Genomic DNA, 12,119 nt, shown 5'->3' on the forward strand with positions numbered 1-12,119 from the left:
GGACCTGGTGAGTGGGGTTGCCACCTGGGCCTCACCCATACCTGGTGACTCAAGTCCCTACGAGGGCCTCTTGGACCTGGTGAATCTTGTCCTTTCCCGGGCCTCTCCTAGACCCGGGGACTCTTGTCACCACCTGGGCCTCACCTGGACCTGGTGAATCTGGTCCCCATCTGGGCCTCACCCAGTCCTGGTGACTTTGTTCCCCACCTGGACCTGATTGCTGTGCCCTTTCTTGGCCTCACCCGGACTGGTGAGTCTGATCCTATCTGTGCGTCACCCAGACCGGGTGACTCTTGTCCTCACCTGGGCATCATTGGTACCTGGTGACTCTGCACCACACCTGAGCCTCACCTGGAAATGTTGACTCTGGAACCGCTCTGGGCCTCACCCTGACCTAGTGACTCTGGTCCCCATCTGGATGTCACATGGACAAGGTGATTCTGGTACCCCCTAGGACTCAAACAGATCTGGTGACTCTGGTCTTCAAAGGGGACTCACCTGTACATAGTGAATATTCTCCATCTGGGCCTCATTTGGACCTGGTGACTCTGGTCCATACCTGGGTATCATCGGGATATGGTTCCACTGCATGGCCTGCAGGTTGGCCTCACTTGGACCTGGTAAGTCTGGTCTTTACCTGGGCATCATCTTGATATGTTTCCACTGCATGGCATGCAGGTTGGCCTCACCTGGACCTGGTAAGTATTCTCCCTACCTGGGCATCATCGGGATATGGTTCCACTGCATGGCCTGCAGGTTGGCCTCACCTGGACCTGGTGAGTGTTATTGCCACCTGGGCCTCACCCATACCTGGTGACTCAGGTCCACGTGGGCCTCTTGGACCTAGTGAATCTGGTCCTTACCTGGTCCTTTCCCAGAACGGGGACTCTGGTCACCACCTGTGCCTTACCTGGACCTGGTGAATCTGTTACCCCTTTAGGCCTCAACAAGATCTGGTGACTCTGATCCTATCTTCTCGTCACCCAGACCTGGTGACTCTGGTCCTCACCTGAGCATCATTGGGACCTGGTGACTCTGTTCCACACCTGAGCTTCACCTGGACATGATGACTCTGGAACCTCTCTGGGACAACCCTGACCTGGTAACTGTGGTCCCCATCTGGATGTCACCTGGACCAGGTGATTCTGGTACCCTTCTAGGCCTCAACCAGATCTGGTGACTCTGGTCCTCAACTGGGCCTCACTTGGACCTAGTGAATATGCACCATCTGGGCCTCTTTTGGACCTGGTGACTCTGGTCCCTACCTGGGAATCATCGGGACATGGTTCCACTGCATGGCCTGCAGGTTGGCATCACTTGGACCTGGTAAGTCTGGTCCCTACATGGTCATCATCGGGACATGGTTCCTCTGCACGGCCTGCAGGTTGGCCTCACCTGGACCTGGTCAGTGGGGTTGCCACCTGGGCCTCACCTATGCCTGGTGACACAGGTCCCCACGTGGGCCTCACTTGGACCTGGTGAATCTTGTCCTTACCTGGTCCTCACCCGGAACTGGTAAGTCTGGTCACCACCTGGATATCACCTGGATCTTGTGTATCTGGTCCCCATCTAGGCCTCACCCAGTCCTGGTGACTTTGTTCCCCACCTCGACCTGATTTCTGTGGACTCCTTCTTGGCCTCACCTGGAACTGGTGACTCTGGTCCCCACCTGGACCTCTCCCGGACCTGGTGACTTTCTTTCAAACATGGACCTCACATGGATCTGGTGACGCTGGTTCTCAGTTTGGCCTCACCTGGAACTGGCGTCTCTCGTCCCCACTTTGACCTAACTCAGAACTGCTGAATCTAGCCCAACTTAGGCAGCACACAGACCTGGTGACTTTTGTCCCCAGCTATGCCTCAATTCGACCTAATGAATCTGGTCCTCACGGGAGCCTCACCTGGACCTGGGACTCAGCTGTAGAGTGGCTCTGGTTCCCGCAAGGGGCTCAGCTGATACTGCTGACTGTGGTCTTATTGTATGCCTCACCAGGACCTAGTGATTCTGTTCCCCATCTGGGCCTGCATGGCCCCAGTGACTCTGGTCCTCACCCAGGCATCATTGGGTGATGGACCCAATGATCCTCACCCTGGAAACGCTATTACACACCTGGGCATCACTTTGACCAGGGACCTCTGGTCCAATTCTGAGCCTCAAACTAAACAGGTTACTCTGGTTCCCCCTCTGGGGCTCACCCTTACCTGGTGACTCTGGTCAAACTTTGGGCTTCACTTCGGCCTGGTGAATATGGTCCTTAGCTGGTCCGCGCCTGGATGTGTGACTGGTCGCCACCTAGGCCTCACCTGGACTTGTTGAATCCTGTTGCCACCTGCGCCTCACCTGGACCTTGTGACTGTGGTCCCACCTGGACCTCACCTGGATCTCGTGGCTCTGGTTCCCATATGGGGCTCTCCTGGACCTGGTTCCTGTGGTCTCCATATGACCTCACCTGGAATACAATGACGCTGATCCGTATTTGGGCCTCTCCTGGACCTGTTGACTCTGGTCCTTACCTGGGCATCATTGGGACCTCGATACTCTTTTATATACCTGGACCTCACCTGGACCTGGTGACTGTGGTCCCACCTGGGCCTCACCTGGACGAGGTGAATGGTTCCCACAGAGATCTCACATGGACCTGGTGACTCAGGTCCTCATATGGGCATCATGGTACCTGGTTTCTCAGTTCCACATCGGGCCTCACCTGGAGCTAGTGATTCTCGTTCCCCTCTGGGCCTCATCCTGACGTGGTGACCCTGGTCCCCACCTGGATATCATCAGAACCGGGTGACTCTGGTCCCCCTCTGAGACTCTCCGGAGCTGTGGACACTGGTCCTCAACTGGGCCTCAACAGGACCTGATGAATCTACTCTTCACATAGGCCTCGTCTGGAACTTGTGACTCTTTTCCCACCTGGCATCAGTGGGACATGGTTACTCTGTTCCCCACCTGGGCCTCACCTGGACATGATAATTTTGCTCCACACTTTGGCCTCACATGGTCCTGATGACTCTGGTCCCCCCACCTAGGCCTCAATCAGAACCTGGTGACTGTGGTCCCCACCTGGGTCTCACCTGGACCTGGTGACTCTCGTTCCCAAATGAATCACACCTGGACCGGTGACTGTGGTGTTCTTGTAGACTCACATTTACCTGGTGAGTCCGGTACCCACAAGGGTCTCACCTGCATCTGGAGACTCTGGCCTGCAGGTTGGTCTCACCTGGACCTGGTGAGTGGTGTTGCCACTTGGGCCTCACCCACACCTGGTGATTCAGGTCCTCACGTTGGTCTCTTGGACCTGGGCAATCTGGACCTTACCTGGTCCTCTCCCAGACCAGGGGACTCTGGTCACCACCTGGGCCTCACCAGGAACTGGTGAATCTAGTCCCCATCTGGGCCTCCCCCAGTCCTGGTGACTTTGTTCCCACATGGACCTGATTGCTGTGGACGCTTTCTTAGCCTCACCTGGAACTGGTGACTCTGATCCTATTGTGCATCTCCCAGATCTGGTGACTCTGGTCCTCACCTGGGCATCATTGATACCTGGTTAGTCTGTTCCACACCTGAGCCTCACCGGGACATGATGACTCTGGAACCTCTCTGGGACTCACTCTGACCTGGTGACTCTGGTCCCCATCTGGATATCACCTGGACCAGGTGATTCTGGTACACCTCTAGGGCTCAAGGTGATCTGGTGACTCTGGTCCTCAACTGGGCCTCACCTGGACCTAGTGAATATACCCCATCTGGGCCTCATTTGGACCTGGTGACTCTAGTCCGTACCTGGGCATCATCGGGATATGGTATCACAGCATGGCCTGCAGGTTGGCCTCACCTGGACCTGGTGAGTGGGGTTTTCCTCAACTGGGCAAAATTGGGACCCGGTGACTGTGTTCCACAAGTGGCCTCACCTGGACCAAGTGACTCTAGTCCCCCTCTGGGTGTCACCATGTCCTAGTGACTGTGAACCCCACTTTGGCCTGACTTGGACCTGCTGACCATGGTTGCCACCTGCGCCTAACCTCGAACTGTTGACTCTGGTTCTTTCAAGGGCCGCCCCTGGACCTGGTGATCCTGGTCCCCACCTGGGTCTCACCTGGACGTGGTGACTCTTGTCACCACCGGGGCCTCACCGGGACCTGCTTACTGTGTTCCACACCTGGGCCTCAAGTAGACCTGTTGACCATGGTCCCCAAGCCAGACTCACATGGACATGTTGCCTCTGATCCCCACCGGGGCCTCACGTGTACCTGGTAACTCTGGTCCTCACCTGGGCCTCATCTGGACCTAGTGACTCTGGTTCCCACCTGGACTTCACCTGGATCTGGTGACTCTGGTCCACCCCAGGACCTCTCCTGGACCTGGTGACTCCTTTCCAACATGGACCTCATGTGGATCTGGTGAATCTGGTCCTCAGTTTGGCCTCACCTGGACTTGGTGTCTCTCGTCCCCACTTTGACCTAACTCAGAACTGCTGAATCTTGCCCCACCTAGGCCGCACCCAGACCTGATGACTCTTGTCCCTAGCTATGCCTCAATTCGACCTCATGAATCTGGTCCTTACGTGTGCCTCACATGTACCTGGGACTCAGCTGGATAAAGTGGCTCTAGTTCCCACAAGGGGCACACCTGATACTGCTGACTGTGGTCTTATTCTATGCCTCACCAGGACGTAGTGATTCTGTTCCCCATCTGGGCCTGCATGGCCCTAGTGCCTCTGGTCCTCACCCAGGCATCATTGGGTGATGGACCCAATGATCCTCACCAGGATACTCTATTCCACACCTGTGCCTCACTTTGACCAGGGACTTCTGGTCCCATTCTGGGCCTCAAACTAAACTGGTTACTCTGGTTCCACTCTGGGCCTCACACTTACCTGATGACTCTGGTCACCCCTTGGGCTTCACTAGGGTCTGGGGAATCTGGTCCTTAGCTGGTTCGCACCTGGATCTGGTGCTGGTCGCCACCTGGGCCTCACCTGGACTTGGTGAATCCTGTTGCCACCTGTGCCTCACCTGGACCTTGTGACTGTGGTCCCACCTGGACCTCACCTGGATCTGGTGGCTCTGGTTCCCATATGGGGCTCTCCTGGACCTGGTTCCTGTGGTCTCCATCTGGCCTCACTTGGAACACAATGACTCTGAACAATATTTGGGCCTCTCTTGTACCTGTTGACTCTGGTCCTTACTTGGGCATCACTGGTAGCTGGATACTCTGTTATATACCTGGGCCTCACCTGGACCGGTGATTGTGGTCCCACCTGAGCCTCACCTGGACGAGTTGACTGGTTCCCACAGGGACCTCACCTGGACCTGGTGACTCAGGTCCTCATATGGGCATCATGGGACCTGGTGTCTCACTTCGACATCGGGGCCTCACATGGACCAAGTGATTCTCGTCCCACTCTGGGCCTCACCCTGATGTGGTGAATCTGGTCCCCATCTAGGCCTCACCCAGTACTGGTGACTTTGTTCCCCACCTGGACCTGATTGCTGTGGACTCTTTCTTGGCCTCACCTGGAACTGGTGACTCTGAACCTATCTGCGCGTCACCCAGATCTGGTGACTCTGGCCCTCACCTGGGCATCATTGGTACCTGGTGACTCTGTTCCTCACTTGAGCCTCACCTGGACATGATGACTCTGGAACCTCTCTGGGCCTCTCCCTGACCTGGTGACTCTAGTCCCTAACTGTGCATCATCGGGACATGGTTCCACTGCATTGCCTGCAGGTTTGCCTCACCTGGATGTGGTAACTCTCGTCCTTACCTGGGTATCATCGGGACATGGTTCCTCTGCATGGCCTGCAGGTTGGCCTCACCTGGACCTGGGGTGCCTTGCCACCTGGCCTCACCAATACCTGGTGACTCAGGTCCCCACGTGGGCCTCATTTGGACCTGGTGAATCTGGTCCTTACCTGGTCGTCACCCGGAACTGGTATGTCTGGTCACCACCTGGGAATAACCTGGGCCTGGTGAATCTGGTCCCAATCTGGGCCTCACCCTGTCCTGGTGACTTTGTTCCCCACCTGGACCTGATTGCTGTGGACTCCTTCTTGGCCTCACCTGGAACTGGTGACTCTGATCCTAACTGGGCCTCCCCCAGATTTGGTGACTCTGGTCCTCACCTGTGGACCATTATGATCTGGATACTCTGTTCCACACCTGAGCCTCACCTGGAAATGATTACTCTGGATCCCCTCTGGACCTCACCCTGACATGGTGACTCTGGTCCCCATGTGGATGTCACCTAGACCAGGTGAATCTGGTACCCCTCTAGGCCTCAACTAGACCTGGTGACTGTGGTCGTCAACTGGGCCTCACCGGGACCTAGTGGATATGCTCCCCTCTTGCGCCTCATCTGAACCTGGTGACTCTGGTTCCACCTGGGCATCATTGGGACCTGGATACTCTCTTATATACCTGGGCCTCACCTGGACCTGATGACTGTGGTCACACCTGGGACTCACCTGGACCTGGTGAATCTGGTCCCCATCTGGGCCTCACCCAGTCCTTGTGACTTTGTTCCCCACCTGGACTTGATTACTGTGGTCCCATTCTTGGCCTCACCTGGAACTGGTGACTCTGATCCTATATGCGCGACTCCCAGATCTGGTGACTCTGGTCCTCACCTGGGAGTTATTGGTACCTGGAGACTCTGTTCCACACCTGAGCCTCATCTGGAACTGATGACTCTGGAACCTTTCTGGGTCTCACCCTGACCTGGTGACTCTGGTCCTCATCTGGATGTCACCTGGACCAGGTGATACTGATACTCCTTTAGGCCTCAACCCGATCTGGTGACTCTGGTCCTCAACTGGGCCTCAACTGGACCTAGTGAATATGCTCCATGTGGGCCTGATTTGGACCTGGTAACTCTGGTCACTACCTCGGCATCATTGGGTCATGGTTCCACTGCATGGCCTACAGGTTGCACTCACCTGGACCTGCTTACTGTGTTCCACACCTGGGACTCAAGTAGACCTGTTGACCATGGTCCCCAAGCCTGCCTCACATGGACCTGTTGCCTCTGATCCCCACCGGGGCCTCACGTGTACCTGGTAAATCTGGTCCACACCTGGGCCTCATCTGGACCTAGTGACTCTGGTCCCCACCTGGACTTCACCTGGATCTGGTGACTCTGGTCCCCACCTGGACTTCAACTGGATCTGATGACACTGGTCCCCACCTGGACCTCACCTGGACCTGGAGACTCTGGTACTCAGTTTGGTCTCACCTGGACCTGTTGACTCTTTTCCCCACTTTGACCTAACTCAGAAGTGCTGAATCTTGCCCCACCTAGGCCGCACCCAGACCTGGTGACTCTTGTCCCCAGCTATGCCTCAATTCGACCTGTTGAATCTGGTCCTCACGTGGGTCTCACATGGACCTGGGACTCAGCTGGATAGAGTGGCTCTGGTTCCCACAGGGGCTCACCTGATACTGCTGAATGTGGTCTTATTCTATGCCTCACCAAGACCTGGTGATTCTGTTCCACATTTAGGCCTGCATGGCCCTAGTAACTCTGTTCCTCACCCAGGCATCATTGGGACCTGGATACTCTATTCCACACCTGGGCCTCACTCTGACCAGGGACCTCTGGTCCCATTCTGGGCCTCAAACTTAACTGGTTACTCTGGTTACCCATCTGGGCCTCACCCTTACCTGGTGACTCTGGTCACCCCTTTGACTTCCCTTGGGCCTGGTGAATCTGGACCTTAGCTGGTCCGCACCTGGATGTGGTGACTGGTCGCCACCTGGTCCTCCCCTGGACTTGGTGAATCCTGTTGCCAGTTGCGCCTCACCTAGACCTTGTTACTGTGTTCCCACCTGGACCTCACATGGATCTTGTGGCTCTGGTTCCCATATTGGTCTCTCCTGGACCTGGTTCCTGTGGTCTCCATCTGGCCTCACCTGGAAAACAATGATTCTGATCCATATTTGGGCCTATCCTGGATCTGTTGTCTCTGGTCCTTACCTGGCCTCATTGGGACCTGGATACTCACTTATATACCTGGGCCTCACCTGGACCTGGTGAATGTGGTCCCACCTGGGCCTCACTTGGACGAGGTGCCTGGTTCCCATAGGGACCTCACCTGGACCTGGTGACTCAGGTCCTCATATGGGCATCATGGGACCTGGTTTCTCAGTTCCACATCGGGGCCTCACCTGGACCTAGTGATACTCGTCCCCCTCTAGGCCTCACCCTGACGTGGTGACTCTGGTCTCCAGCTGGATATCACCAGAACCGGGTGACTCTGGTCCCCCTCTGGGACTCACCCGGAGCTGGGGACACTGCTCCTCAACTGGGCCTCAACAGAACCTGGTGAATCTACTCCTCACTTAGGCCTCGTCTGGACCTTGTGACTCTTTTCCGACCTGGCATCAATGGGACATGGTTACTCTGTTCCCCACCTGGGCCTCACCTGGACATGATAACTTTGCTCCGCACTTTGGCCTCAACTGGTCCTGATGACTCTGGTCCCCCACCTAGTCCTCAATCTGGACTTGTTGACTGTGGTCCCCACCTGGGTCTCACCTGGACCTGGTGACTCTCGTTCCCACATGAACCACACCAGGACCTGGTGACTGTGGTGTTCTTGTAGACTCACATTTACCTGGTGACTCCGGTCCCCATTAGGGCCTCACCTGCAACTCGTAACTCTGGTCCATACCTGGGCATTATCGGGACACCGTTCCTCTGCATGGCCGGAAGGTTGGCCTCCCCTGGACCTGGTGAGTGGGGTTGACATCTGGGCCTCACCCATACCGGTGACACAGGTCCCCACGTGGGCCTCACTTGGACCTGGTGAATCTGGTCCCCACCTGGACTTCACCTGGATCTGGTGACTCTGGTCTCCAACTGTACCTCTGCTGGACCTGGTGACTCTCTTTCAAACATGGACCTCACCTGGATCTGGTGACTCTGGTCCTCAGTTTGGCCTCACCTGGACCTGGCGTCTCTCGTCCCCACTTTGACCTAACTCAGAACTGCTGAATCTTTCCCCAATTAGGCGTCACCCAGACCTGGTGACTCTTGTCCCCAGCTATGCCTCAATTCGACCTGATGAATCTGGTCCTCACGTGGGACTCACATGGACCTGGGACTCAGCTGGATAGAGTGGCTCTGGTTCCCACATTGGGTTCACCTGATACTGGTGACTGTGGTTTTATTCTATGCCTCACCAGGACCTAGTGATTCTGTACCCCATATGGGCCTGCATGGTCCTAGTGACTCTGGTCCTCACCCATGCATCACTGGGACCTGGATACTCTATTCCACATCTGGGACTCACTCTGACCAGGGACCTCTGGTCCCATTCTGGGCCTCAAACTAAACTGGTTACTCTGGTTCCCCCTCTGGGACTCACCCTTACCTGGTGACTCTGGTCACCCCTTGGGCTTCACTTGGGCCTGGTGAATCTGGTCCTTAGCTGGTCCGCACCTGGATGTGGTGACTGTTCGCCACCTGGTCCTCACCTGGACTTGGTGAATCCTGTTGCCACCTGCGCCTCACCAGGACCTTGTGACTGTGGTCCCACCTGGACCTCACCTGGATCTGGTGGGTCTGGTTCCCATATGGGGTTCTCCTGGACCTGGTTCCTGTGGTCTCCATCTGCCTCAGCTGAAACACAATGACTCTGATCCATATTTGAACCTCTACTGGACCTGTTGTCTCTGGTCCTTACCTGGGCATCTTTGGGAGCTGGATATTCTCTTATATAACTGGGCCTCACCGGGACCTGGTGACTGTGGTCCCACCTGGCCCTCACCGGGACGAGGTGACTCGTTCCCACAGGGACCTCACCTGTACCTGGTGACTCAAGTCCTCATATGGGCATCATGGGACCTGGTTTCTCAGTTCCACATCGGGGCCTCACCTGGACCTAGTGATTCTCGTCCCCCTCTGGACCTCACCCTGACGTGGTGACTCTGGTCTCCACCTGGATATCACCAGAACCGTGTGAGTCTGTTCCCCCTCTGGGACTCACCCAGAGCTTGGGATATTGGTCTTCAACTGGGCCTCAACAGGACCTGGTGAATCTACTCCTCACTTAGGCCTCGTCTAGACCTTGTGACTCTTTTCCCACCTGGCATCAATGGGACATGGTTACTCTGTTCCCCTCCTGGGCCTCACCTCCACATGATAACTTTGCTCCACAGTTTGGCCTCAAATGGTCCTGATGACTTTTTTCCCCACACCTATGCCTCAGTCTGGACCTGGTGACTGTGGTGCCCACCCGGGTCTCACCTGTACCTGGTGATTCTCGTTCCCACATGAACCTCACATGGACCTGGTGACTGTGGTGTTCTTGTAGACTCATATTTACCTGGTGACACTGGTCCCTACTAGGGCCTCACCTGGATCTGGTGACTCTGGCCTGCCGGTTCGCCGCACCTTGACCTGGTGAGTGGGGTTGCCACCTGGGCCTCACACATAGCTGGTGACTCAATTCCCCTCGTGGGCCTCTTGGACCTGGTGAATCTGATCCTTACCTGGTCCTGTCCCAGACCCGGGGACTCTGGTCACCACCTGGGCCTCACCTGGACCTGGTGAATCTGGTCCCCATCTGGGCCTCACCCAGTCCTGGTGACTTTGCTCCCCACGTGGCCCTCATTGCTGTGGACTCTTTCTTGGCCTCACCTGGAAGTGGTGACTCTGATCCTATCTGCGCGTCACCCAGATCTGGTGACTCTAGGCTTCACCTGAGCATCATTGGTACCTGGTGACTCTGTTCCACGCCTGAGCCTAACCTGGACATGATGACTCTGGAACCCCTCTGGGCCTCTCCCTGAACTGATGCCTCTGGTCCCCATCTGGATGTCACCTGGACGAGGTGATTCTGGTACCCCTCTAAGCCTCAACCAGATCTGGTGACAGTGGTCCTCAACTGGGCCTCACTGGACCTAGTGAATATTCTCCATCTGGGTCTCATTTGGACCTGGTGACTCTGGTCCCTACCTGGGCATCATCGGGACATGGTTCCACTGCATGGCCTGCATATTGGCCTCACCTGGACCTGGTAACTCTGTTCCCTACCTGGGCATTATCGGGACATGGTTCCTCTGCATGGACTGCAGGTTGGCCTCACCTGGACCTGGGGAGTGGGGTTGCCACCTGAGCCTCACCCATGCTTGGTGACACAGGTACCCACGTGGGCTCACTTGGACCTGGTGAATCTGGTCCTTACCTGGTCGTCACCCGGAACTGGTAACTCTGGTCACCACCGGGGTATCACCTGGACCTGGTGAATCTGGTCCCCATCTGGGCCTCACCCAGTCCTAGTGACTTTGTTCCCCACCTTGACCTGATTGCTGTGGACACCTTCTTGGCCTCACCTGGAACTGGTGACTCTGATCCTAACTGGGGCTCACCCAGATCTGGTGACTCTGGTCCTCACCTGTGGACCATTATGATCTGGATCTCTGTTCAACACCTGAGCCTCACCTGGACATGATGACTCTGGGTCCCCTCTGGGCCTCACTCTGACATGGTGACTCTGCTCCCCATCTGGATGTCACCTAGACCAGGTGAATCTGGTACCCCTCTAGGACTCAACTAGACCTGGGGATTCTGGTCCTCAAGTGCGCCTCACCGAGACCTAGAGAATATGCTTCCCACCTGCTACTCATCTGGACTTGGTGACTCTGGTTCTACCTGCGCATCATCGGGACATGGTTACTCTATTCCCCACTGGGACTGACCTGATCCTGGTAACTCGGGTCCTGACTTTGGCATCTTCTGTACCAGGTGACTCTGGCTCCTCCTGGGCCTCACCAGTAACTGGTGACTCTGATCCTAAGCATGGACTCACCTGACCTGGTGACTGTGGTTCCCATCGGGACCTCACCTGGACCTCATATCTCTGGTCCCACCTGGGCCTCACCGGGACCTGGTGTCTCTGGTACCCACCAGGGTAGCATCAGGATATGGTTACACTGTTCACTAACAGTGACCCAGCCGGACCTATTAACTCTGGTCTTCACCTGGGCCACACCTGGACATGGTGACACTGGTTCCCACCTGGGTCTCACCTGGACATGGTGAGTCGGATCCCCACCTGGTCCTCACCTGTAACTGGTGATTCTCGTACCCATATGGACATCCTGTGGACCTAGT

This window comes from Canis aureus, chromosome 23 (assembly GCF_053574225.1).
Source record: "Canis aureus isolate CA01 chromosome 23, VMU_Caureus_v.1.0, whole genome shotgun sequence".
In the NCBI taxonomy this organism is placed as follows: domain Eukaryota; kingdom Metazoa; phylum Chordata; class Mammalia; order Carnivora; family Canidae; genus Canis; species Canis aureus.